The sequence below is a fragment of the Triticum aestivum genome, chromosome 3B, assembly GCF_018294505.1.
Source record: "Triticum aestivum cultivar Chinese Spring chromosome 3B, IWGSC CS RefSeq v2.1, whole genome shotgun sequence".
Taxonomy (NCBI): domain Eukaryota; kingdom Viridiplantae; phylum Streptophyta; class Magnoliopsida; order Poales; family Poaceae; genus Triticum; species Triticum aestivum.
The window spans coordinates 487,003,892-487,010,201 of NC_057801.1; the positions used below are offsets into that span (position 1 = coordinate 487,003,892).

Consider the following 6,310-nt stretch of genomic DNA (forward strand, 5'->3'; position numbering starts at 1 on the left):
TTTGTATATAAAGTCAAACTTAGCAAAGTTTGACCAAATTTACATTAGAAAATATCAACTTCTACGACACTAAATATATATATTATGAAACTATATTTCATAATGTATCTAACAATATGGATTTGGCATTGTGAATGTTGATACTTTTTTCTATAAGTTTGGTCAAAATAGCGATATTTTGACTCCAAACAAAACTTATAAGCAAACTAAAAAGGACTGTAGGGAGTACAATATAATTTCGGCATCGTCCCATCCAACCCCGACCTCGCCATCTCTCCCTGCGTCACCTCTGAGCATCGGGTGCGCTGCAAACACACCGTCCACGACTCCGCGCGCTGCACACGTAGCTCCGGAGAGAGCTGCAGTGTGATCCATTCCTGTACCCGGCGATGCTCAGGTGGTCCGGTGATGCTTCATTGCCGGCGGCGAGCGCTCCACAGCAGCACCAAACGCTTCATCCAGCTGCCGACGAGCGTTGCGATGCAGCACCGGGAGCGTCGGCGATCGCTGCATGGGAGCACGGGAGCTGCTGACGAAGCTCCATTGCAGCTCCGTAGGTGTTTCAGTGGAGCACCGAGCACTGCACAGCAACTCCGAGGTCGCCGGCGAGCGCTGCGATGCAGCACAGGGAGTCGCCCGCGAGCGTGCTGCATCGGAGCACGGGAAGCCGCCGACAAGTGCTCCATTGCAGCTCCGCCGCTGGCGACATGTAGCACCAGCGAGCCGGCGACGTTGCATCACATTGCCTACGAGCCGACGAGGTTGCATCGCTGCACGGCGGCGTGGATGAGTTAATGCGTTGTAGCACCGACGACCGTGGTCGAGTTGCTGCGTTGCAGGACCGACGGGGCAACGAGCGCCGCATCACATCCCCGGCAACACCGACGAGCAGCCGCCTCCCCCTGCGTGTTCCGTCCCAGGAGTGCGCCGAGCGTCGCCCCGCGGGGTTGCAGCATCACAACGGTTGCGCGCGGAATGCCGGCTTGTGGAACTTGGGCTGCAGGGGTTGGAGCTTGAGGAAGCATGTCATGGCGAATAGGGCTTGGCCAGCAAATCCATGGCGAGATGTGCAGGGATGAAAATGTTCTCGCTGAATACAAGGAGATAAGGCCGAGCAAGTTGGTGGGACACGTGTCGTCCGTAGCATGCGGCTTAAGCGAGAGAAATTTCAGCCGGTTGAAGTTAAGAGTTTTCCTTACCAAATACTCCCTTCGTTCCATATATAAGAACGGTTTTGAGCTTGTTAGCTTGATAAATACACCAACCTTTTTGAGCTTGTTAGCTTGAAAAAACATTCTTATATTATGGGACGGAGGAAGTACCATAAAATACACTGATCAAGTATTACAAATACAGAGGCAAAGCCAGGAAAAAGTATGTTGGGTGTCACTTTTCTACAGGCGTATCGTTGCATATTTGTACGAGTATTTAACAGAATTCCTTTGTGAATCGACAGCAAGGGTTGCCCTGCTGCCAGATTTCAGACTACCCTGAACGAATTTTTAATGAAGAGCCTGTGCTGACAGAAAAATATACTAATTGAGTGCAGCATCTCCACTGGAGTAAACAAACGGATTGCAAGATAACAAGTGAAGCTCATAGATGGAGCAATAAACAAACCAGTGTGCATCACTACCTATTAATGAGAAAGAAAGGAAAATATAAGACCACATTGCACGTAGACTCTTTTTTTTCTGAGGGAGCACGCATACTCTTCTGTCAGTCGTTTGTGTCATAACAAACCACTTGATATTCACTGTGATGTTTTCAAGCAGCACCATGTCAAAAGATTCTGTTTTTCCACCTCTTCATTGCCCTAGCGCAGTCATCAATGGGATTCTTGTCAGCAATTGTACCGTCCATGTTAGGATCAAAAAAGATCCAATCCTCCTTTAAAGTGCACATCAGATCGGCATGAAATTCACATGAGCTGATTAGGTCTTCATTGCAGATGCTATGATCTCCACGAGCCATTGCAACAAAGTCCTCACCACGCCCATGATAAGTTTCATGGTATGGATGAACAATTTTTATCCCCTTGTGCTCACAGTTAAAGCAACGAACTTTCCTCAAACAAAAGTAAGTAGATCATTAGCTTTTATACATGGAAAAAAGACAATTTTATCCCTATACAAAAGCTAAGTGCATAAGATGGATCTAAAGAGTATGTCAACAAACCAATGCTTATAAAAAACAAAAAAATTAACAGTCCTGAGTACTTGCCAACAGAGGAAATCTACATGTTCAAGAAGTTGAAGCATGTGGACTGGGGATAGGGATGTAAATGGCGCAATAATAGGCGCCACAAGGCCAGTTTAGTTAGCTTTTGTTAGCTCGATAATTCATTTTTCCCAAAAAAATGAACTTTATTGAACTGTTAGAATGATAAGTGGGCTTAAACAGGATTAAACAGAACCCGGTTTACATCCCTTGGGACTCACATAGTCTGATAGTCACATACTGTGCAAGAAATAGTTCTGATGGAACTAAAAACTGTACCTAACATAAATGCCGTTGCTGCACTACCAGTATCCTAAAAAACCTAGAAAATTATCAATGTCACTGGCAGTGAGGCTTTGGTCTGTATGTCTATGCCCCTTTTCAACAAGAAGAGATGACAGAAAAATCTTACCCCTAAAATGGCCACAGTAAGGTCAGAAACATATCAGGAGCAGATGGCAGGGCAACAGAGGAACTGGCTGGCAGCGAGGCAGCACACATGCAGTACATGGCATGCCTGTGATGAACACATACCTGAAGGCTAGGACACATGGAACGAGACAGGGGGAGGGGTGGTTAGAGGTGACAAGGGCTAGTATGTAAAGCATATTTATTTTATTTCAATATTTTGTTTGAGGTCGACAAAGCACGTTTAAGTTCTATGAAGGAAGGAAACCACATGTCTCAAGTTAAGAAATAAGCCAGCATTTGGAAAAGAACTCAGCAAAGGCAATACATTAGGAGTGTTTGGAAAGCTGTTTATTTATTTATTTATTTAGGGGCTCCTTAGTTATTCGGCAATACACAGGCTTAGATCGTTCAAACTTCAAACTGGGAAAACATAGCAGCACAAGTGCTTTTACAGATGGTCAGATGCATAATACTTTCAAATCTTAAATTTCTGAGTTGAAACTTCAAGATTTAGCTTTCAAGCTTTAAAATTAAAACATAAGAGAGTTGTGCATGGTAAGATAATTGTTGTGTTTAAAATGTACCATGAAAACTTTAGACTACTTGGAGTTGGAGGTACACAATGCTGAAATGTGCATGTGAAGAGTATTATTCGAGACAAGTCTAGTGAACACAAATGCATCGAAGGAAACTCATAGCATAAAGGAAACTATAGTTCAAAATAAATGAGAAGAATTGTAAATAAGAATAGTGAGGCACTCGTTTGTTCAAGATTCTTCCCACATAGTGGAATCCTTAGGATTCGCATTAGTAAAAATAATGAATCCTTGGGAATCATAATTGCTAGGGGAAGGCTATTGCAGGTGAAAAAGAAGCACCGGTAGTCATATGCATGGCAAACAATTCGTATTGACTACTCAAAGACCATGCAGGAAAATACCATGAGATACCAACTGTGTGGACAAGAGAGCTAAGAGAGTATACCATCAGATATCCAGGAACTCGATACAGGGACGCACATGGATGGTCTTTCATCCTCATCTTTATCACCATTGCTACATTGGGCAAAAAATAGTACTGGACCAGGGGCAGAGAAGTTTGATCCCTTGGGCGTTGCCAAAAAGTTGATATGAGAATACTCATATTTGCCATTTTTCTTAAAAAGGGCAACACTTGTACCTTCAACCACAACAGGATTCACAGTGCATATCACCTGAAGTTCATATTGCACCTATACACAGCAAGGCAGAAGGGGGAGCAGATCAATAAAGGACATTTAAGCAAAAAATGGCAGGAAATATAGTAGAAAGCAATAAAATATATAACAAAAACAAAGGCACAAACCCCTGTTTGCTGACTATAGTTGAACAATGCAGCAGTGACTTTCCTGACAAAGAATCCTTGGTCAGCTTTAAATTTCTTTTGAACCGCCCGAATGAACATTTTCTGGTTTTTTGATAAGGTCTCTGAGCTTGAGTTGGTAGGTGAAGGATTGGGTGAAATCAACATGGCGAGCCGCTCAATTCCACCAACCGTGAGTGCAAGAGTCGGCACACATGACTCAGTGGATTCTGTGATTATGGATACGAAAAGAATTTTACCAGAGCATCAGTGTCAGGATGCCATGAAGCACGTGCTGCTTCCCTATAAGGGTCATTGTCATAGCACACAGAATGGCCATCCACTTCTGCCATTTTAATGGCAGAACGGATGTCAGCATTGCTTATGAGCAGGTACCATATGGCATCATGATCTGTTAGAGCGCTGAAGAGAGTGTGCATGTAGGCAACGAGGCCATAGAGAGAGCAGCACTCTATGCGCATCAGGGCATTGGTGCATATCATGTCCACCTCAAAGCTAAGCTCAAACTCATGGTGTGTAGAGAATGTAGAGCCATACCAGACAGTGTTGAGGATGATGTTTGAGACAGGATCCATTGGGCCATAGCAATAGCCAGCCTTGAGGAGGCTGCAGGCGAGACGCTTGCACAAGCCATCTCCAGATAGCTTGGAAAGAGCATCTAGGTAAAGCTCGTGGATCTTGTCGAGAAGCAACAGCTTCAAAGACTCTGTATATCCAGACGTAGTATTCTCCTTCTTCTCCTTCCTCTTCCCAACAGCAAGACGTAAAGTGGCAAGATACATGGGACGCCATATGTCCATGGGGGGCATATCTCGACAGTCTTGAAGACTGAGCCACTGGCGGAGGCACCTTACCATTCTAATGGAGAGGCGGGGATGCCGATGTAGATACTCAGATACATTACCCAGCGACGATGCCAGCAACAGTGACGTACTCACCAGAATGGCTGGTTCGGGGTGCCTCGCGGAGGCGGCTGCACAGCGCAGGGCTATTTTGGTGGTAGGGGAGGAGATATCGAACGGAGGCTTCCTGTCAAGCAGGTCAGAGACGGACACTGAGGGCTTGTTACGATCTTGATCAATAAGCCACACGGCAACGAGGAGGTCGGCCCCGGCCAGGCGCAGGTAGCGCAGGGCTTCTGCCTCCGCGAGGTAGCGGTAGTAGTAGATGAGGAAGCTCACGAGACCTTCCAGAGACCGCCGCGCGACCGTCATGCTGTGGGCCGCGTGCGCGTCCAGCGGTAATTCAAAGACTCTGGGGTCGTCAGTGTCGGTAATGATCTTGGACAAGATCGTCTTCCTCGCCAGTACACCCTCCTCGAGGCTGGGCAACGGCGAAGGACAGTAGGAGATGGTGTTGAGGATGATGTTGGAGATTGGGTCGAGGAAGCCGATGCAAAGGCCGGCCTTGAGAAGGCGCGGTGCCAACGAGCGAATCCCCTTTACCGGCAGCCGATTGAGCGCCTTCTTGTAGAAACCATGGATTTGATCAAGCAGGACACGTATGTCCTGCTCCATGGACTCCGCCTCTGTAACGCGAGTAACATGATCGTCTCCGATGGTTCGCAGACGCTTGCCGTACATGTCGACGTGCGCACTTGCTCCCTTTCCGGCGACGATGGACCCTGATTACGGCGGCTAGTAGGGGTGATGAGACTGGAAGAATAACCTAGCCACGGCACTTGCTCCCTCTCCGGCGATGATGGACCCCGATTCGCTCCGCTTTTGGTGAAGCAGGGGAGCGACGGCGGCGGCGCAGGGGTGGTGAGGCTGGAAGGATATAACCTAAACACATTGGGCCGGGCTCGCTCTATCAGCCCAGAATCGTGCTCGCTACTAGCCGGCCCAATCGTGCTCCTAATTGGCCAACCAAAAAACAGCGGACAGACTGGTTGGAGCACCCTCTACTCAAAAAAAAAAAAGACTGGTTGGAGCACCCCCTCCAAAAAAAAGACTGGTTGGAGCATATTGCGGGCCACTCTCATGTGGAAGATGACCGGAAAGCTTGGACGAAGTTGTGGAGTTTGAACGTACCATCAAAGATCAAAGTGTTTGCTTGGCGCCTCGCTCAAACATCTCTCCCCACTGGTGATGTTCGGAAGCATATAAAGATGTCTTAAACAACAGCTTGCGCTATTTGCCACTCCGACTTTGACTCAAGGCGTCATTCCCTATTTGACTGTCGGATGGCGAGGTGTGTGTGGGCTCTCGCGGATGAGGAGCTTACTGATGTGGTCATCTCGAACCGTAGTGAGGATACTAAGTTTTGGATGTTCTGGCTAGTCGAGACGCCTCGGTGGACCTCATGCAGGTCTTCA

General features: G+C 47.0%; 1 pseudogene; it reads right to left on the reverse strand.

Annotated features, from left to right (window-relative positions):
- Positions 1-1,317: 1,317 nt before the first annotated feature.
- LOC123070519 (uncharacterized) lies at positions 1,318-5,742 on the reverse strand (annotated as a pseudogene).
- Between the last annotated feature and the right edge of the window lie 568 nt (positions 5,743-6,310).